We start from the raw sequence: 24,701 nt of genomic DNA on the forward strand, positions 1-24,701 counted from the left end.
CAATATCACTGTATTGCACACTATTTCACTCTATTGCAGTCTCACATCAACTCTCTTTCCAAGTTATTTCAGTACTCTCGCCTTTATTCTTTTTCCATTTTAAGAGCCCTTATGGAGAAAGTAAATTACGCTGGGTATAGCCAGTTTTTACTAGACTGGTAATATATATGCAGATCTCACCATAATGCCTCTATTATATTCCAGGAGACAACTTTACAGCAAACCTTGTCTCAGAACACAAGAGCACTATACTGTGGTTCATCTCATGTACACATCCTGTTCTGTGAGAAGATCCGTAGGAGCAGTAATGAGGGTTCGAACCTATGCGGAGAGTGTTCTTACACACATTTTCTCATTGACGCAATCACGTTAGTGTGATTACTCCCTGTGTGTCCTGTTGTAGGTGTTGGTTCCTGTGTCGTCTGCTTGACTGTGGTGTCAGTGAAGGAGACGATGTCGGGTATCCTTCGTTGCTACGATCTGTGGGGAAAACAAAAAAATATTAGAGAATATAAACATTTGTAAGCATCATTTGCAAGCAACCACATCACACCTCTATGTTGCACATCCACGTATAATTAAGCGGCTGTTACTGCTCAGGGTACGATGTAATCTGTTACATAGTTGCCCAAGCTGGTTTTTCAATTATGCATTTGGGAATTAAGCTGCGGCAACATGTACAATGCTGCCACATATTCCATTATTCCTTTTGCATGGGAAAAATAGTCAGAAAAGGACTGAGAGAGAGAGAATGAAAAGTAAAGAGATATAGATAGAGAAGAAAATAGAGAGAGAGAGAGAGAGAGAGAGAGAGAGAGAGAGAGAGAGAGAGAGAGAGAGAGAGAGAGAGAGAGAGAGAGAGAGAGAGAGAGAGAGAGAGAGAAAGAGAGAGATGCCTCGCTGATGTCGAGCCTCCTGCCTGCTATTCCTGTGTCTACCAAACAACACTGAAATCATCGATAAATACAGCGATAGCAGGAGACTAGACATCAGCGAGGCACTACACATCAAAAAGTCAACACCGGCAATCAACAGCCAATTAATGCACAACTATATTCTACCCACCTCCAGACCCCGAACCAACATGGAAGCAGCAAGAGGAGGTACAGACCTATAGGCCTTCTGCAGTTACTTCCATCCTTGTGTTTTCAAACCCATTGTTTCGTGTTCTATCTTGTGCTTGTCACCTCACCCAAAACTTTTGTGCCATATCACCTCACCCAAAACGAGTATAAGAATGATGAATTTGTATGTGTAAACTATGTCTTTGAAAATGTAATAAGAATTACGAAACGCGTTCAGGCATCAAACCATAAACAAAAATGAATTTTGGAGAATTGATATTTCAATTACCCTCGACAGTGAAGAGAAACATAAGAAACATTGAGAAAATTCGTGTTAGAATTATTAATCTTAATTTCCGGTCATATTCAACAAGTTATGTTTATAAGAATGACTGCTACCATAATATACTAATATTAAAACGCACAACCCAGCAGCAAGAGACCTAGCCTCCACGATAAAATATCGCCAAGAACTGATTCGAAATCAGATACACAAGGCAGAAAGATCAAAGACAGCAAAACGCAACCACTTCACGCTACAAACCAATGGAGAAACAGCAACATTAACGAAGACCTCCAGTACTCGTATCAACCAACACCTCGACATCCTTACAGATTGACATCGCCACAGCACCGAAACCAGGATCATGAAGAAACTGACAACATTATTTGAAGGACCTATGGCGATTCCACGACCCAGAGATACCTTCTTAAACCCTGCTGGAATCAACCTCAATGAGGACCAATTCACTCTCTTAAATCAGGGTATAAACTATCATGTTCGGTGCAGACCAAGTGAGATGGCCCGGAAAGTGGAGTTGGAGATCTTATTGGGCGACATATTCGACCTCGAGACACAAAAGAAGGTTACCACTAAAAACACCTTGCAAGCAGAATTTATTGCAGAAGGAGGAAAGATTCGAGGTAACTACAGAAGCACCATACTCTCCCTCGAGCTCAAAGCGGCAGTTAGGAGCCTACGTGAGAATAAGGAGTGTGTAGTCAGGAGAGGTGACAAGTCGCCAATATACGTTATTCTTAAAAAAGACGAATATGTGGCAAAAATGAGCCTCATACTCTCTGACCAAACTAAATTCCAAAGGGTAACGAAAGACACTACAGCCGAATTGAAAACGAAAGTAAACACATTGATCGAAACTGTGAACGCCAAAAAATCTGGACTACACCTGCAAAAGGTTATTGGGGAATACAAACCTGAGTATGCGTATGGAAATGTCAAGACCCACACGCTTGGAAACCCACTTCAGTCACTCATCAGCCAGAAACCAACACCCACATATAGACTGGCTAAGCGACTCAACGGCTTGCTGACTCCTTATGTACCTTGTGCTTTCAGCCTAAAGTCTCCAAAGGAATTTGTTGACTTAAGGGAGCACGGGCCAAGGGAATAAGAGCCTCGTTGGATGCAGAATCACTGTTTACCAACATAGCTGTGGATGAAACAATCGGGATGATAGCGGACCGAGTGTATCGTGATCCAGCATGTGCTCCTTTTTACATATCAGAAAACATACTAAGGAAACTACTCCAAGCCTGCACTAAAGAAGCACCCTTCTTGAGCCCAGATGGGCACATGTATAAGCAAGTAGATGGGGTCGCCATGGGTTCTCCCCTAGGTGTCCTGTTTGCGAACTTCTACATGAGCACCATCAAACAGAAGATCTCAGTTGACATGGACTTGAAACCCGCCATGTGCTGCAAGTAAATTTACGACCTTTTTACGCAGGTACCTAATGCCAGACGTCTGCAGCAGCTGAAGGAGGCATTTAAGCGGAATTCTGTGTTGAATTTCACTTACGAGATGGAAAATGATGGGAAGTTGCCCTTTCTATATGTAACAGTCATGGAAAAGAGTGGAGGCTTGTACACTGCAATCTACACTAAGGAAACAAACATAGGAATGTGCCTCAATACTAATAGTGACTGCCCAGACAGGTACAAGAGGGGTGTTGTCAACGCATATGTCTCAGCCACAGCTCAGGATAGAAGCAAGTCTATGACGAACTCTGTAGGCTAAGGTAGGTCTTAGTCAACAATAGCTTCACTAACGGTTTTGTTGAATACATCATAAAAAGGAAGGTGAAACGCCATGCAACCTCTGAAGAGTCAACAAACACATCACTTTTACCCCATATTTAACTATTTTATAGGAACTTTTTTTCGACGGCTCATAAAACGGAGGAAAGGGTCCTGAAAGAAATTGTTGATAGGAACGTTATCCATACAGACAGAAATCAGAAAATACAATTGATCATTTATTATATAACCAAAAAACGGCCAATCTACTCATGAAAAACTCCCCAGAAACCAAGCTGAACGCTTTGAAGGAAACCAACGTCGTCTATGCCTTTAAATGCCCACTTGGGGACTGTAAGCCCCAAAGAACTCAGAATATGAGCAAGAAAACAAAGTCTCTTTCTAGGCGACTAACAATGCATAAACAACAGGGCTCCATCAAGAAACATATAATTTCTTCTCACAACCAGACCAGCATCAGTGAAATCTTAACAAACAACACAGAAATCATCGATAGGTACAGTAATAGCAGGAGGCTCGACACCAGCGAGGCACTACTCATTAAAGAGTCAACACCAGCAATCAACAGCCATTTAATGCACAACTATAAACTATATTCTGCCCACTTCAAGGAACCGTATAGGCCAATAGGCCATCTGCAGTTTCTTCCATTCTCATGTACCCACCTCACCCAATACAAACCTCACCCAAAACCAATAAAAAGCAAGAGTTATGTCAAATGTTTCATACACAGTGTATCAAGTGTGTCATAAGTGCAGTGTTAAGTGTAGAGAAGTCTTTGAGAATCTAAAAAGCCCTTACGAAACGCTTCTAGGCGTCAGCCAATTAATAAAAATGAATTTTGGAGAATTCATATTTCCATTACCACCGACAGTGAAGAAAAAATAAGAAATATTGAGAAAATTTGTCTTAGAATTATTAATCTTACCTTTTCGGTCATATTCAACAACACACATATAATATATATATATATATATATATATATATATATATATATATATATATATTATATATGCAATTGACGATCACTAAACACTAATCACATAGAGAGAGAGAGAGAGAGAGAGAGATTCACGCACAAAATCAGTAAACAAAAATATAAAAGACAAACCAAACTAACCAGAGAGGCAAAGAAACAAAACAACTTAAAGACAGACAACAGCAAGACACCCGATTCGCGTGGTGGAGGGAAAACAAAGAATAGGAAGGAAGTTGTGTGTGTGTGGGTGTCTGGTGTGTCCTCACACACTCCAGTCCTCCTTCTGACAAATGGTAACTTCACACAAAAAACTTTTATTAATATTTTACTGCCACGGCTAAAGTTTTGTTTTAACGTTTTCATCGGTCTTTCTGGATAAGGTGACTATATTTTTATTTTCTTCGGCATTTCAAACTGAATGTGATATACATATATAAATGAATTTAGTTTTTAAGTTACATAATATTGGGAATATATTATTTTAGTGGAACAATTTTTAATGGTATATTACATGATACGAATATATTATGTAATATGTATATATTATACAATGTTAATATTCTTCGTTATGGGTATATATATTATATAATGGGTATATTTTACGTAAGGGGTAATATGTTATATATGGATTTATACTGTGTGTAATCTTCCTTATTTATTTTTGTATATGATGTGCGTGTTCTTATTGATCCAAAGAACAAAGGATTCCTGATCAATAAGAACCAAAATATAATATCAGGTATCCAAAGAATACCTGATCAACTAGTTGTGATTCATGGAGGTGGATCCCAGAAACGGGATCAAAATCTTTCAGCTAAAACTTAAAAATATTCATCATATTTTTTGACAATGACTTAGCAGGTGGTAATTAAGTAATGAAATCTCAAAATTGTATTCAATTGTACTGCTAAAAATCGTGGCTGATGATTCAATGGTGCTTAATAAATGTTTTTTCATGGGTTAATGAGGTGTTCGTTGTTTACATGAGTTAACCATATTGACCGAAACGCTTTGCGTAATAGTTGCTTTAGGCATTGTATGTACTAACTCTATCTATAGATCCATCAACTTTGTATCTTACCTTGTATGTATGTATCTTACCTGAATAAAAAATTTAATTTAATAATTTAATTTAATTAAAGTTAATGAGATGTGGGTGGTTCTTGTGAGTGACAGAAGTGCTGCTGGTCGTTCCTGACGACACACACATTATTATTATTCATGAATGCTTATATCAAGTACCGAGTGTGATACATATGTGTACATTGGTACAGCTACTGCCCGGAAATTGTTCAGAGCATACCTGGAGCACACCTGGAGCATACCTGGAGCTCACCTGGAGCATACCTGGAGCATACCTGGAGCACACCTGGAGCACACCTTGGAGCACACCTGGAGCATACCTGGAGCATACCTGGGGCACACCTGGAGCACACCTGGAGCATACTTGGAGCATACCTGGGGCACACCTGGAGCATACTTGGAGCATACCTGAAGCATTACTGGAGCACACCTGGAGCACATCTGTAGCACACCTGGAGCACACCTGAAGCACACATGGAGCACACCTAGAGCACACCTGAAGCACACATGGAGCACACCTGGAGCATACCTGGAGCACACCTGTAGCACACCTGGAGCACACCTGAAGCACACATGGAGCACACCTGGAGCATACCTGGAGCACACCTGGAAAATACCTGAAGCACACCTGGTGCACACCTGGAGCATACCTGGAGCACACCTGTAGCACACCTTACCTAATTGTACTTACCTAATTGTGCTTGCGGGTGTTGAGCTTTGCTCTTTGGTCCCGCCTCTCAACTGTCAATCAACTGGTGTACAGGTTCCTGAGCCTACTGGGCTCTATCATATCTACATTTGAAACTGTGTATGGAGTCAGTCTCCACCACATCACTGCCTAAAGCATTCCGTTTAATAACTACTCTGACACTGAAAAAATTCTTTCTAACGTCTCTGTGGCTCATCTGGGTACTAAGTTTCCACCTGTGTCCCCTTGTTCGTGTCCCACCCGTGCTAAAGAGTTTGTCTTTGTCCACCCTGTCAATTCCCCTGAGAATTTTGTAGGTGGTTGTCATGTCTCCCCTTACTCTTCTGTTTTCCAGGGATGTGAGGTTCAGCTCCTTTATCCTTTCCTCGTAGCTCATTCCTCTCAGTTCCGGGACGAGCCTGGTGGTATACCGCTGAATCTTCTTTAGATATGTCTTGTGTTTACCTAGGTATGGACTCCAGGTTGGAGCTGCATACTCCAGGATTGGTCTTACATTAGTGGTATACAGGGTTCTGAAAGATTCCTTACACAAGTTTCTAAAGGTAGCTCTTATGTTGGCCAGTCTAGCATATGCCGCTGATGATATTCTTTTGATGTGGGCTTTTGGAGACAGGTTCGGTGTGATATCAACCCCCAAATCATTCTCTCTATTTGACTCTTGCAGGATTTCCCCTCCCAGATGATACCTTGTGTTCAGCCTCCTGCTCCCTTCGCCTAATTTCATCACCTTACACCTTCCTGAGTTGAACTTTAGCAGCCATTTTCTAGACCATTCCTCCAGTTTATCCAGGTCATCCTGTAGTCTCTGTCTATCTTCATCCATCTTGATTCTTCTCATAATGTTTGCATCATACCTGGAGCACACCAGGAGCATACCTGGAGCACACGTAAAGCATACCAGGAGCACACCTGGAGCACATCTAGAGCACACCTGGAACACCCCTGGAGCATACCTGGAGCATACCTGGAGCACACCTGCAACATACCTGGAGCACACGTGGAGCATACCTTAAGCACACCTGGAGCATACCTGGAGCACACCTAGAGCACACCTGGAGCACAGGTGGAGCACACCTGGAGCACACCTGGAGCATACCTGGAGAGGATTCTGAGAGTTGTTTTACTCCAGGAGGCCGGCCTGAGGCCAGGCTCGACATGTGATAACCTGGTCCAACAAGTTGCCTTGCAAGAGTTGTGATGTTGCTCGTCCGTACAGTCCCTATGAACCAATTATAATTTGGTTCAAATTAGATACTTGTGCAGGTCATGGTCTGTTGATGATGTATTAATATGAAGTATGTCCATGTAAAAATTGTGTGGAACACATAAATTGTAAAAAATGTGTATGATAAATTCTTTTAAAATTTAAAACTGAAAATATGTAATTACTTTTGGTGTTTTATAAACCTGTGAGTTCGATAAGGTTGCTTTATGACAGAGGAAGGTCGAAGTTGTCTTTGGGTAATATTTACTGACATCGTCACGAGGCTGGACAGTTGGAGAACGATCAACAACAGCCATTAACTTTGTTAAAAGGAGAACCTACAACAGCGAGGTCTCTAAGACATGGGTGAAGACAATCACTCTGACACAATACTCCCAAGTGAATGTTCTCGTTTACGTCACGGGATTACGTCATTTTAATTAAGGTCGTCGTCTCAGGTATGGTGTGCAAGTGAAGCAATATTGATGCCTGCAAAAGGTGGCGAGAAACGGACTTCCAAATACAGTGTATCCTCAACATATTCACCAACACAGTACGCCAACTATTATCAGAAAATATTATTCCTTATCGCATTTTGAAGTATATGTTTTTACCTGAGTAAAGCTCGAGTAGAGATTCACAATTATAAATTAAAAAAGTTTTTATTTCCAAGAACTATCTAAACTAGTACAGAACACAGGAATAAGCATTAAAACATTCTCAAATAATTTGTAGTAATCCCACTCAAAAACATAATTTAAAATATTTGAACTTTCTAATCAGCCTGGTCTTAACAGCTTCAGACATTAGACCTGATACATGCACCATGGCTGATACATGCACCAGGGCTGATACATGCACCAGGGCTGATACATGCACCGGGCCTGATACATGCACCAGTGTTGATACATGCACCAGGGCTGATACATGCACCAGTGTTGATACATGCACCAGGGCTGATACATGCACCAGGGCTGATACATGCACCAGGGCTGATACATGCACCGGGCCTGATACATGCACCAGTGTTGATACATGCACCAGGGCTGATACATGCACCAGGGCTGATACATGCACCAGGGCTGATACATGCACCAGGGCTGATACATGCACCGGGCCTGATACATGCACCAGTGTTGATACATGCACCAGGGCTGATACATGCACCAGGGCTGATACATGCACCGGGGATGATGCATGCACCAGGGCTGATACATGCACCAGGGTCGATACATGCACCAGGTCTGATACATGCACCAGGTCTGATACATGCACCAGGGCTGATACATGCACCTGGGCTGATACATGCACCAGGGCTGATACATGCACCAGGGCTGATACATGCGCCGGGGATGATACATGCACCAGGGATGATACAAGCACCAGGGCTGATACATGCACCAGGTCTGATACATGCACCAGGGCTGATACATGCACCAGGGATGATACATGCACCAGGGCTGATACATGCACCAGGTCTGATACATGCACCAGGGCTGATACATGCACCAGGGATGATACATGCACTAGGGATGATACGTGCACCAGGGCTGATGCATGTACCAGAGCTGATACATGCACCAGGGCTGATACATGCACAGGGGCTGATACATGCACCGGGCCTGATGCATGCACCAGTGTTGATACATGCACCAGGGCTGATACATGCACCGGGCCTGATACATGCACCAGTGTTGATACATGCACCAGGGCTGATACATGCACCAGAGCTGATACATGCACCAGGGCTGATACATGCACCAGGGCTGATACATGCACCAGGGCTGATACATGCACCAGGGCTGATACATGCACCAGGGCTGATACATGCATCAGGGCTGATACATGCGCCGGGGATGATACATGCACCAGGGCTGATACATGCACCAGGGCTGATACATGCACCAGGGCTGATACATGCGCCGGGGATGATACATGCACCAGGGCTGATACATGCACCAGGGTTGATACATGCACCAGGTCTGATACATGCACCAGGTCTGATACATGCACCAGGGCTGATACATGCACCAGGGCTGATACATGCACCAGGGCTGATACATGCACCAGGGCTGATACATGCGCTGGGGATGATACATGCACCAGGGCTGATACAAGCACCTGGGCTGATACATGCACCAGGGCTGATACATGCACCAGGGATGATACATGCACCAGGGCTGATACATGCACCAGGGCTGATACATGCGCTGGGGATGATACATGCACCAGGGCTGATACAAGCACCTGGGCTGATACATGCACCAGGGCTGATACATGCACCAGGGATGATACATGCACCAGGGCTGATACATGCACCAGGTCTGATACATGCACCAGGGCTGATACATGCACCAGGGATGATACATGCACTAGGGATGATACGTGCACCAGGGCTGATGCATGTACCAGAGCTGATACATGCGCCAGGGCTGATACATACACTACGGCTGATACATGTACTAGGGCTGATACATGCATCAGGGCTGTTACATGCACCAGGGCTGATACATGCACCAGGACTGATACATGCACCAGGGCTGATACATGCACCAGGGCTGATACATGCACCAGGGCTGATACATACACCACGGCTGATACATGCACCAGGGCTGATACATGTACCAGTGCTGATACATGCACCACGGCTGATACATGCACTAGGGATGATACATGCACCAGGGCTTATACATACACCGCGGCTGATACATGCACTAGGGATGATACATGCACCATGGCTGATACATGCACCAGGGCTGATACATGCACCAGGGCTGATACATGCACTAGGGATGATACATGCACCAGAGCTGATACTTGCACCAGGGTTGATACATGTACCAGTGCTGATACATGCACCAGGGATGATACATGCACCAGGGCTGTTACATGCACCAGGGCTGATACATGCACCAGGGCTGATACATGTACCAGGGCAGATACATGCACCAGTGCTGATACATGCACCACGGCTGATACATGCACTAGGGATGATACATGCACCAGGGCTGATACATGCACTAGGGATGATACATGCACCAGAGCTGATACATGCACCACGGCTGATACATGCACTAGGGATGATACATGCACCAGGGCTGATACATGTACCAGGGCTGATACATGTACCAGTGCTGATACATGCACCACGGCTGATACATGCACTAGGGATGATACATGCACCAGGGCTGATACATGCACTAGGGATGATACATACACCACGGCTGATACATGCACCAGGGATGATACATGCACCAGAGATGATACATGCACCAGGGCTGTTACATGCACCAGGGCTGATACATGCACCAGGGCTGATACTTGCACCAGGGCTGATACATGCACCAGTGCTGAAACATGCACCAGGACTGATACATGCACCACGGCTGATACATGTACCAGGGCTGATACATGTACCAGGGCTGATACATGTACCAGTGCTGATACATGCACCACGGCTGATACATGCACTAGGGATGATACATGCATCAGGGCTTATACATGCACCAGGGCTCATACATGCACTACGGCTGATACATGCACTAGGGATGATACATGCACCAGGGCTGATACATGCACCAGGGCTTATACATGCACCAGGGCTGATACATGCACCAGGGATGATACATGCACCAGGGCTTATACATGCACCAGGGCTGATACATGCACTAGGGATGATACATGCACCAGGGCTTATACATGCACCACGGCTGATACATGCACTAGGGATGATACATTCACCAGGGCTGATACATGCACCAGGGCTTATACATGCACCAGGGCTGATACATGCACTAGGGATGATACATGCACCAGGGCTTATACATGCACCAGGGCTGATACATGCACTAGGGATGATACATGCACCAGGGCTTATACATGCACCAGGGCTCATACATGCACCACGGCTGATACATGCACTAGGGATGATACATGCACCAGGGCTGATACATGCACTAGGGCTTATACATGCACCAGGGCTGATACATGCACTAGGGATGATACATGCACCAGGGCTTATACATGCACCAGGGCTTATACATGCACCAGGGCTGATACATGCACTAGGGATGATACATGCACCAGGGCTTATACATGCACCAGGGCTGATACATGCACCAGGGCTGATACATGCACCAGGGCTGATACATGCACCGGGGCTTATACATGCACCAGGGCTTATACATGCACCAGGGCTGATACATGCACTAGGGATGATACATGCACCAGGGCTTATACATGCACCAGGGCTGATACTTGCACCAGGGCTGATACATGCACCAGTGCTGAAACATGCACCAGGACTGATACATGCACCACGGCTGATACATGTACCAGGGCTGATACATGTACCAGGGCTGATACATGTACCAGTGCTGATACATGCACCACGGCTGATACATGCACTAGGGATGATACATGCACCAGGGCTGATACATGCACCAGGGCTGAAACATGCACCAGGGATGATACATGCACCAGGGCTTATACATGCACCAGGGCTGATACATGCACTAGGGATGATACATGCACCAGGGCTTATACATGCACCACGGCTGATACATGCACTAGGGATGATACATTCACCAGGGCTGATACATGCACCAGGGCTTATACATGCACCAGGGCTGATACATGCACTAGGGATGATACATGCACCAGGGCTTATACATGCACCAGGGCTGATACATGCACTAGGGATGATACATGCACCAGGGCTTATACATGCACCAGGGCTCATTCATGCACCACGGCTGATACATGCACTAGGGATGATACATGCACCAGGGCTGATACATGCACTAGGGCTTATACATGCACCAGGGCTGATACATGCACTAGGGATGATACATGCACCAGGGCTTATACATGCACCAGGGCTTATACATGCACCAGGGCTGATACATGCACTAGGGATGATACATGCACCAGGGCTTATACATGCACCAGGGCTGATACATGCACCAGGGCTGATACATGCACCAGGGCTGATACATGCACCAGGGCTTATACATGCACCAGGGCTGATACATGCACTAGGGATGATACATGCACCAGGGCTGATACATGCACCAGGGCTGATACATGTACCAGGGCTGATACATGCACCAGGGCTGATACATGCACCAGGGCTGATACATGCACCAGGGCTTATACATGCACCAGGGCTGATACATGCACTAGGGATGATACATGCACCAGGGCTGATACATGCACCAGGGCTGATACATGCACCAGGGCTTATACATGCACCAGGGCTGATACATGCACTAGGGATGATACATGCACCAGGGCTGATACATGCACCAGGGCTGATACATGCACCAGGGCTGATACAGACATCACGGCTCTTACAAACTTCACCGTTGATACAAACAACATCACTGAGGCAAACATCATGGTTGATGTGACAGCCTGACAGATGAGGGGACAGGGCTCGGGATTCGTAGTCTTAAGTTCCGGGCTCGATTCCCGGTGGAGGCGGAAACACATGGGCAGAGCTTCTTTCACCCCTGATGCACCTGTTACCTAGCATAAATAGGTACCTGTGAGTTAGAACTCTGCTCTGGGCTGCTTCCTGGGGGGTGTAAAAAAAAAAGGAGGCCTGTTCGAGGACCGGGCCGCGCGGACGCAAAGCTCCGAAATCATCTCATGATATTTTCAAAATAAATGTAAACATCAGGGCTAATTAGGAATGATGCGAACATCAAGGCTGATACGAATCTTATTGGCAAATACGAACATCACGGCTGATTCGAACATTAGCGCATAAACATGACTCAAGTTTGAGAGCTGACATGAACATGAGGGACTATACCAAGATCAGGGATGAGATAAGGATAAACAACCACCTCCAAGATATAAGGAAGGATTCCCAGGATATAAACAATAAGATAGTGCATATTAGTGGCCCTATTTAATATGCCATCTCAGTACCTACAAATTAACCTCTCATATGTTCTTACGTATCTTTTATAAATAAAATTGTATTAGTAGTAGTAGTAGTAGTAGTATTAATGGTTGTGGACGGGATTAGTTTGCTCCTCCGATATATTTTGTAAATATAATGCTGTTAAGAAGACATTAAGATGATATACCGGAATATGTAGCAAGGTATATCAGGAAAGTTGTCTTGTAACCTTTGTGCCCAGATGTTAATGGAGCAATTATCTGTCACCTTGTGCGTTATGATTGTCCTAGACGCATAAAACATAATTTATACATAAATCAAGTTAATTGAGACGTCCATAAATAAACTATGAAATTGCTTCGTTTTGGAATTCCGCTACAGTATGGTGCATAACTTCATAGCCAGCTTTAAATCAAGCAATTTTAGTCACCAAACGACACGAGACTTTCACCATCCATTTGGCCGAGTTCAACTTCTCAACCTCACAGACAAAGGTGAACTGAACACCAAACAGGACCACCGCACGACACAGTGCACACTGGGGTGTGGAGTGAAGATGTGGTCACCTGGTCAAGAGGTAATAACGTTTATAATGTTCACTAGTCGGTTGACATAATGAATGGGATATCAAGTAACAGTGCTGTACTGGTCTTGCTGATTGAAGAAAGTTACTAAATATGAACTGGCTGCTGAGTATTTAATGATAGTTTGGTGTCAAGAGTTTGTGCTATATCTGGTTTCCTGTAGTTGCTGTATCTGTTCCTTATTAAGTTCATCCTAGTTATGGTTTTTATATAGATGGGCACAGGTGTAGGCCTTCACAATAATCTTCTTTTGCTTCTGTTAAACCTTACCCAAATAACTTTCCCTGAGTTAACTAGGACGAGGAGTTAAGGACAGGTGACCAGTCAATCCTCTCCGGTGAGAGTTCTACCATAAACCTTGTAGGACTGTAAATATCTCATGAAGGTTTCGATGTGTCTCAATATAATTTTTTTTTTTTTTTTTTGAGATATATACAAGAGTTGTTACATTCTTGTACAGCCACTAGTACGCGTAGCGTTTCGGGCAGGTCCCTGGAATACGATCCCCTGCCGCGTAGAATCGTTTTTTCATCCAAGTACACATTTTACTGTTGCGTTAAACAGAGGCTACAGTTAAGGAATTACGCCCAGTAAATCCTCCCCGGCCAGGATACGAACCCATGACATAGCGCTCGCGGAACGCCAGGCGAGTGTCTTACCACTACACCACGGAGACTGTTTTTCTTAAATAGAGCCATGGACAGTGAAATTAGAAACCTCCCACTCAAAATATACATTTACACAAGGTAACCAAACACAAAATATCACTATTGGGTTATGCCAGATACAAAAGCCACCAAACCCAATAAATTCCGAGAGAGTTTACATTGTGACTTATCTCTTGGCATCACTCAGTAAAAAACCTCACTGAGTGCCTGCCCTCTGCCACGCGCCAAGCTCTGACCCAAACAACATAAATATGAAAACAGCCGTTTCATACACAGAGACAACCAAACGGACGCTCTCATTCCTCTGACCTATTTATTTAAGCAGCAGTAAACGCGTCTCATGCATATCAATGCTGTGGGGATGTAATAACGGTAACGGTATTATCTCCTGGTGAGAAACTGGGCAGTTAAAGAGGCGGAGAGACAGAGGGTGAGAGAACAGGGTCGAAGGGTGAGAATTAGAGAAATAAACAAAAGAGAGAGAGAGAGAGAGAGAGAGAGAGAGAGAGAGAGAGAGAGAGAGAGAGAGAGAGAGAGAGAGAGAGAGAGAGAGAGAGAGAGAGAGAGAAATAGAATAAGAAAGAAGAAAAAGAAAGAGAGAGAGAGTGCTGTAGGGAGGGAGAGTGTATATATATATATATATATATATATATATATATATATATATATATATATATATATATATATATATATATATATATATATATATATATATATATATATATTTATATATATATGTATATATAAATATATATATATATATATATATATATATATATATATATATATATATATATATATATATATATATATATATATTTATATATATATGTATATATAAATATATATATATATATATATATATATATATATATATATATATATATATATATATATATATATATATATATATATATATATTTTAGTATATTTTGGTAGCAGTCTTTCCTGTAGACATATATTATTAAATATGACCGAAAAAGTAAGATTAATAATTCTAACACGAATTTTCTCAATCTTTCGTACATTTCTTTTCACTGCTGGTGGTAATTCAAAAATCAATTCTCCAAAATTCATTTTTATTTCTAGTCTGACGCGACACTTCAGCGCGTTTCGTAAAACTTATTACATTTTCAAAGACTTTAGTTTACACATACACAACTGAATAGAACTTACACATCTCTGATTTGTTTATATCTACATTTGAGTGAGGTTGATGGGGTGAGGTGGTATTAATAGGGTATTAAATTCATTAACACAAGACAGAACACGAAACAATGGGTATTGAATAGAAGTGACTCCGCTCACCTCAGACACCTCAAGACTCCGCTCCAATATAGAAGCATCAAGAAATATGGACCAATAGGCTTTCTACAATTCACTTCATTCAATCTTACGTACATTTCTTTTCACTGTTGGTGGTAATTCAAAAATCAATTCTCCATAATTCATTTTTATTTCTAGTCTGACGCGACACTTGAGCGCGTTTCGTAAAACTTATTACATTTTCAAAGACTTTAGTTACACATACACAACTGAATAGAACTTACACATCTCCGATTTGTTTATATCTACATTTGAGTGAGGTGGATGGGGTGAGGTGGTATTTAATAGGGTATTAATTTCATCAACACAAGACAGAACACGAAACAATGGGTATTGAATAGAAGTGATTGTAGAAAGCCTATTGGTCCATATTTCTTGATGCTTCTATATTGGAGCGGAGTCTTGAGGTGGGTAGAATATAGTTGTGCATTAATTGGCTGTTGATTGCTGGTGTTGACTTTTTAATGTGTAGTGCCTCGCAAGCGTCAAGCCGTCTGCTATCGCTGTATCTATCGATGATTTCTGTGTTGTTTACTAGGATTTCTCTGGCGATGGTTTGGTTGTGGGAAGAGATTATATGTTCCTTAATGGAGCCCTGTTGCTTATGCATCGTTAAACGCCTAGAAAGAGATGTTGTTGTCTTGCCTATATACTGGGTATTTTGGGGCTTACAATTCCCAAGTGGGCATTTGAAGGCATAGACGACGTTGGTCTCTTTTAAAGCGTTATGCTTTGTGTCTGGAGAGTTTCTCATGAGTAGGCTTGCCGTTTTTCTGGTTTTATAGTAAATCGTCAGTTGTATCCTCTGATTTTTGTCTGTAGGGATAACGTTTCTATTAACAATATCTTTCAGGACCCTTTCCTCCGTTTTATGACCTGTGGAAAAGAAGTTCCTGTAAAATAGTCTAATAGGGGGTATAGGTGTTGTGTTAGTTGTCTCTTCAGAGGTTGCATGGCGTTTCACTTTCCTTCTTATGATGTCTTCGACGAAACCATTGGAGAAGCCGTTGTCGACTAGGACCTGCCTTACCCTACAGAGTTCTTCGTCGACTTGCTTCCATTCTGAGCTGTGGCTGAGAGCACGGTCGACATATGCGTTAACAACACTCCTCTTGTACCTGTCTGGGCAGTCGCTTTTGGCATTTAGGCACATTCCTATGTTCGTTTCCTTAGTGTAGACTGCAGTGTGGAAACCTCCGCTCTTTTCCATGACTGTTACATCTAGAAAGGGCAGCTTCCCATCCTTTTCCATCTCGTAAGTGAAACGCAGCACGGAACTCTGCTCAAATGCCTCCTTCAGCTCCTGCAGATGTCTGACATCAGGTACCTGTGTAAAAATGTCGTCAACATACCTGCAGTGTATGGCCGGTTTCAAGTTCATGTCGACTAAGACATTTTGCTCGATGGTACCCATGTAGAAGTTTGCAAACAGGACACCTAGGGGAGAACCCATGGCGACCCCATCCACTTGCTTATACATGTGACCATCCGGGCTCAAGAAGGGTGCCTCTTTAGTACAAGCTTGGAGTAGTTTCCTTAGAATATTCTCTGGTATGTCAAGAGGAGTACAGGCTGGATCACGATACACTCTGTCGGCTATCATCCCGATTGTCTCGTCCAAAGGTACGTTGGTGAACAGTGATTCTACGTCCTAAGTATGGGTTCGAGTCACTTCTGGGGTGTGAGTTTTCATTCGCATATAGTCCTGGGGACCATTCAGGCTTGTTCGCATTTGTGTTCCTCACGTGTGCCCCAAAGAATGAGGTTATTTGGTGAAATGCTATGCCCAAGATTACCATCCGAGTTGCCGTCGGAGAAGTGGCTCAAATAGCCTTGGCTATCACTTCCTTTTGACGGCCGTGATGGTCAAGTGGATTAAGGCGCCCTGTAGTTACCAGTTGCGTTGCTCCTGGGAGTATGGGTTCGAGTCACTTCTGGGGTGTGAGTTTTCATTCGCATATAGTCCTGGGGACCATTCAGGCTTGTTCGCATTTGTGTTCCTCACGTGTGCCCCAAAGAATGAGGTGATTTGGTGAAATGCTATGCCCAAGATTACCATCCGAGTTGCCGTCGGGGAAGTGGCTCAAATAGCCTTGGCCATCACTTCCTTTTGACGGCCGTGATGGTCAAGTGGATTAAGGCGCCCTGTAGTTACCAGTTGCGTTGCTCCTGGGAGTATGGGTTCGAGTCACTTCTGGGGTGTGAGTTTTCATTCATATATATATATATATATATATATATATATATATATATATATATATATATATATATATATATATATTTATAGGGGCAGGGCCTCGTCATGTGACGAGGCCCTGCCCCACACCCACACACACACACACACAAATGGTGTGTGTGTGTTGGTGAATATGACCGAAAAGATAATATTAATAATTCTAACACGAATTTTCTCAATATTTCTTATGTTTCTCTTTATTGTCGATTGTAATTGAAAAATGTATTCTCCAAAATTCCTTTTTGTTTCTAATCTGACGCCTGAACGCGTTTCGTAATAACTGATTACATTTTCAAAGACTTAATTTACACACACACACCTGTAACCTGTAAACACACAAAATACATCCATACTTATACTCGCTTTGGGTGAGGTGACATGGTACAAAATTTTTGGGTGAGGTGATTCACATTTGCACTTGATAGAACACGAACCAATGGGCATAAAAAAATGAATGGAAGGAACTGCAGAAGGCCTATTGGCCCATACTTCCTCTTGATGCTTCTATGTTGGTTCGGGGTCCTGAAGTGGGTAGAATATAGTTGTGCATTAATTGGCTGTTGATTGCTGGTGTTGACTTTTTGATGTGTAGTGCCTCGCTGATGTCGAGCCTCCTGCTTTCGCTGTATCTATTGATGATTTCTGTGTTGCTTGTTAAGATTTCTCTGGAGATGGTCTGATTGTGAGAAGGGATTATGTGTTCCTTGATGGAGCCCTGTTGCTTATGCATTGATAATCGCCTGGGAAGAGATGTTGTTGTCTTGCCTATATACTGAGTTCTTTGGGGCTTACAGTCCCCAAGTGGGCATTTGAAGGCATAGACGACGTTCGTTTCCTTCATTGTGTTCTGTTTGGTGTCTGGAGAGTTCTTTATGAGTAGGTTGGCCGTTTTTTTGGTATTATTGTAAATTGTCACTTGTATTTTCTGGTTTTTATCTGTAGGGGTAACGTTCCTATCAACAATATCTTTCAGCAGCTTTTCCTCTGTTTTCTGAGATGTCGAAAAGAAGTGCCTGTAAAATAGTCAAATAGGGGGTACATGTGTTGTTTAGGATGACTCTTCACAGGTTGTATGGCATTTCTCGTTTTCTTTTTCGATGTCTTCAACAAAGCCAATAAAGAAGCCGTTGTTGACTAGGACCTGCCTTACCCTACAGTGTTCTTCATCGACTTGCTTCCATCTTGAGTTGTGGCTGAGAGCACAGTCGACGTAAGCGTTGACAACACTCCTCTTGTTCCTGTCTGGGCAGTCACTATTGGCATTGACGCACATTCCTATGTTCGTTTCCTTGGTGTAGAGTGCAATGTGGATGCCTCGGCTCCTTTCCTGGACTGTTACATCTAGAAAGGGCAGCATCCAATCCTTCTCCATCTCGAAAGTGAAACTTACCAAAGAATTCCGCTCAAATGACTCCTTCAACTCCTGCAGACGTCTGGCATCCTTTCAAGTGCTATATAGTCACACTTGCCCAGCGCTTTATCCTGAAATTACCTTCCCAGTCATTTATAAATTATTAAGAATTTGCACTAACGAATTTCTTGCAGAAGATGAAAGTATTGAGAAAACATTATTGAGTGTTTATTTTCTATTTGGTTCTGCTGAATCGAGTTATAGCTCTTGGGCCCCGCTTTTATAACCAATTTATTTTTCTCTATTACATATTCTTCATATTTCTCTCTAACGCACACACACACACACATCTCCAGGATGCAGCCCGTAGCAGCTGTCTAATATTTACTGCTTGGTGAACAGGCGCTTCAGGATGCAAGAAACTCAGCCCATTTGTTTCTGCCTCTACCGGAGATCGGACCAGCGCCCGTAGGACTACGACTCCAGAGCGCTGTCCACTCAGCGCCGAGACCCCATGTGTGTGTGCGTGTGTGTGATTGCGTGTGATAAATATAGCATTTTATTACAAAACTCATTATATATAACGTCAATAACATCAAATTCTAGCTCAGAGGTAATTGATTCTCACTCTGGTATGACAGGGTGAATTAATAAAAATTAATTCTGTTGGAAAATGCATATCCTTCTTACAATCACAAAATGAGCAGTGACATTTAATTTGAGTTTTAATTAATTGGTCGTAAGTACTGAATTATGCGTTTAACGCACTCTTGACGGTCACTCGGAGGCTCAGTGACCATCACATCCTGGACAGTAAACTAAAATAAATTTAGTGAAAAATAAAGTGCAGATTTTATGCATGTTTAAAGCACTCTTTACGAATTAATGTAAAATAAATCATATATGAAAATCTGTATCATTACCGGTATTATGTTTTGTATATGATATTCTCTTTGGCCATATACACTGATGGGTCCCTACACCGCCCCACAGGTGCAGCTGGAAGTGCAGCTGTCCTGACAATGGGCGATGGCTTATATGTTGAGTGGGGAGTCCGTATAATCAACTGGGCCTCTACCCTTCAAGCAGAACTATATGACTTACTTCTTGCACAAAAATCTGTACAAATCTCCAAACTTGATATATTAATTGTAAGTGACACTTTGTCAACCTTAATTGCCCTCAACTCTTTAAGACATAACTGTAACATGCTCGGGTATGATGCTAGAAACAAATACAACAATATTATTAATGATGGTAACAGAATCCATTTCATGTGGATTCCATCTCATGTTGGCCTCCGAATGCATGATAGTTAAAGCTGGTGAGAATCTGCCTTTAAAGGACAAATTGAGTATAACCTTTGAACAAATCCACAAGGGCCGTGACGAGGATTCGAACCTGCGTTCTGGAGCATCCCAGACACTGCCTTACTCGACTGAGCTACTACAGGGTAAAAGAGTTGAAACCGAAGTTCAACTGAACTTACTGGATCCCGCAGCCTCTCCGAGGCACAAACCAGGGTTTTACACAACTCCCCCCTGCACTCGAGCTATGTCAATAGGCAATTCTCCCTCTTTGTCCTTACATCATTACACCAGTGATGATTACATTAGTGTTTGGAATGCTCCCAGACGCAGGTTCGAATCCTCGTCACGGCCCTTGTGGATTTGTTCATTGATGCATCACGTTAGTGTGATTTCTGTTTGTATTGAGTATAACCTTTGACTGTCAATAAGCAGTCTCAGAGCAATAGTACACCAAGAACTTCAACTAAATCTTGTAGATCTGAGGAAAGTGAAATCGACACCAGTATTTTAATCTATCATACTATAATGCAAGAGGAGCCACACATCTATGGATCCGCCAATAAAATCAGCAGACTCCTAGATGTTACTACTGCTCGGCTTAGACTCGGCTATAAGTATCTCTGGGAATTTTCATCATCTGCTGATGTAAACCTGACCAAATGTAAACTGTGTCAACAAAACTATTCGCACACCCTCCGTCACTATGTGAAGGAGTGCGGAAAGATACGTGAATTCAGAGACAATTCTATAATAAATGTTCAAGAGATGTGTAAATATTTCAATCAAAATCTGCTGCCAGAAGTCTTGGCCAAATATCTCCAGTTTGCTAACTGTAGGTAGTAACTAAGTGTTTGTAACCTATCCACCGCTGCCCACTGGATGGGGGGCGGTGTGCAGGACGGACATATCAATTGTGACACTAGCTCTCCATATATGTCAGATGCTTAATTTAGAAAGTATATTTGTGGTCGGTCTCATGCCCATTGTTGATGTGACGACGTATATTGAATTTTGTAACTAGCTCATCAAGATTGTAACTTGCTTAGCTAAATGAATTGTGGGGTTCAGTCCCAGAGCCCATTATGTGCCTCTGTAACCCTTTCTACTACCGCCTATAAGATGGGTATGGGGTGCATAATAAATGAACTAAACTACATGTGATTTATAATACAAATATTGGAAGTGGTACATGGTTTACCTCGGGACAGTTGACGTGAATAGTAAAAATGTTCATAGTTGTTAAATAATTATATTCCCGTACTTTCTTTTATGTCTACCTGGTTGTTTGCCTGTCTTGCTATATCGCCGCTCACTGAGAAATATTCCATAGAACTAATCAATAATGATCTCTAAATCTATAGTCAGAATTAGACATGTCACCAGCCGGTGAGCAATTGGCCGTTCGTTGTAAAATTTCGCTGTGAAAAATAATTGCCGATTAGATATAAGTGAAGGCGATGAGTCACAATAACGTGGCTAAAGTATGTTGACCAGACCACACACTAGAAGGTGAAGGGACGACGACGTTTCGGTCCGTCCTGGACCATTCTCAAGTCGATTCTTGAGAATGGTCCAGGACGGACCGAAACGTCGTCGTTCCTTCACCTTCTAAAGTGTGGTCTGGTCAACATATAAGTGAAACGACGTAATGTACACACAATATGGACCAATCACTGTCGCATACCTAACAAGCGGTAAAAAATAATCACTATTATAGGGTATATAGTAAATACCATTATTTCCTATGGGGGCTATATTTTGCCTGGCCCATTTGACCGCCAGTGTCTATTGCTGGCTGTCATGTTTATCCGTCAAGCATTGACATGACGGCATGATATTGTTACATGTCACAGGGACGCAGCATGCAGGTGTTGGCCTCCTGGAACACGTATCATGTCGTATGCTGTATGAACAACACTGAACACTGTCGTAAGCTGTATGAACATCACTGAATTCTGTCGTATGCTGTATGAACAACAGTGAACTCTGTCGTATGCTGTATGAACAACAGTGAACTCTGTCGTATGCTGTATGAACAACACTGAACTCTTTCGTATGCTGTATGAACAATACTGTCGTATGCTGTATGAACAGCATTGAACTCTTAGATATGTCTCATTTGTCAGTGCGACGATGGAGGTCATGGTAGACCTGCTGTGTGTAAACCTGGCTGAACGCGCGTGTGTAGTTGCTCTCCTTGCAGTTGAGGTACAGTGTGATACGGTATTGAATGATAGATGTTTTAAAATGTACTTTTTATATTTTTATTTTAGTTTTATGATGAATATGAGTCTTCGGAATATGATATTTTTTAATAAAAAAAACTGATATATTTGTATTGTCAATTACATATTACTAGGCTAAAGTCTCTCATTTCGCCAGAAGCGTTGTGAACAATATTGATAAAACTATATAAAATTTGGTGTTGATCAATGTACTAGCTACACGTGTTGCAGAGAAGTGACTTCAAAGAGTCTGAAGTTCGCATTATCGTTATCAGCCTCTGAGTGAAGAACATAAATACTAAGGAAGGTCAAAAGTAACACCAATTCTGTAGAAAATATGCAGTCATCCAAAATAACAGATGTAAAGGAATATGATGAGACTTTTCCTGGTTGGACACTTATCAGAATGAACCAAAACACAATTGGTTCTGTTGTTATGCTGCCCATCCTCCGAATAGACAGTTCGTTTTATTACTAAATGTAATAAGTACAATCCTGACTATCGGCATAGTACATAAATACACTTAATCGCCAGAATCGCACCAAAATATTGTGAACATTAGAGTTTACCTGAAAAGCTGTATAGAAAACCACGACCTAACCAAACCTTGGGAGTGTTGGGAATGCATGTAAATTGCATTTATTGCTTCTTAATTAAAATTAGTACTTAACCTATAGCTATACTGATATTAAATACAATTTTATGAAACTAATAAAACAAAACTAAATTCTTTTAATAAATTATAAAGTAACTCAGGGTATTTTCAAATTTTGTATAAAATTTCTATTGTTTAACAAAACTGAAAAAGAAATTCTTTATATTTAAAACTTTTGTATATAGAATTGTTCACAAAAACATGCACCGAAAAATTTTAAGTGTATTAACGGAAAAGGAGGAGAATATATAGGGTGGTAAATGTTACAGCACAATAAGTGCATTTATGTACTATGCAGTCAAGAATGTACTTATTACATTTAGTATTAAAACGTCCTGTCTGTTCTGAGGAAGGGTTGTGTTATGTGTGAGGGTCCGCTCGGAATATCTCGAATACCTCGGAGTTTCTGTGATGCTCCATTAAAACATATCGTTGTGTTGCGGTAATAATAACGCAAGCACCACGGCCTAACACCATTACAATACCACAGTGCTTTATCATACCTTCCCAGCGCCACCGCACCGATATAGCTGTACTCCATAGATTAAATGTACAATTGTCGCATCTCAGCACGTTCTAACATCCCTGATCACTGTTGTTGTATTTGGTGGGTGTGCTGGACGCAGCCCGCAGCCAGCTGGGCCATGGCCTCAATAAAGGATATATTCTCAAACAACGACCTACTCACTGTCGTAATGGCCAAACTTGGAGACAGGAACTGTGGCTCTGTGCAAGTTTGGGGTCACGATAGGAGGTCACTCAGATTATGTTTGCTATATTTTTCCGACGCTTGAGGGGAAAGTACATCTCCACTCATATATACGTGTGCGAGCTGATGACAAACACGCCCATGGCATGTCACACAGAGCATTCCTTGTGTTAAAAACAGGAGAGCATAATATTTTTAATTATTTGCATAAACATCTTAACCAATTATAATCTTTTCACCTAAAAAAGGAAATGTTTGTCTGCTTGTATATGTGTTTAGAGGTCAGATGCTTCAGGGTAGACTCACTAAACTTTGCAGAAGTAATGGTGTGATAAGAGACCTGGTGGCTTTAGTAACCTCCCCTCTCCCCCTGAAGAAGACCCCGACGCCAATGTCCCTCCTTCATGAAGTTTTTGGATATGAAATATTCAGTCCAAAGTCAATAGATTTTATAAACATTTTAAATAATATATTCTGAAATTGATTTTTAAAATACATGTTCATATAACAGATATATATTATGGGTGTAACCTTTTAGTTACATTGATTGTACAGAGGAGTATGTGGCAAGAGGAAATGGGCGAAGAGCATGCATGGGTAGGGAGGTAAGAGCCAGGATATGGCCATG

The sequence above is a fragment of the Procambarus clarkii genome, chromosome 36 (assembly GCF_040958095.1).
Source record: "Procambarus clarkii isolate CNS0578487 chromosome 36, FALCON_Pclarkii_2.0, whole genome shotgun sequence".
NCBI classification, from domain to species: Eukaryota; Metazoa; Arthropoda; class Malacostraca; order Decapoda; family Cambaridae; genus Procambarus; species Procambarus clarkii.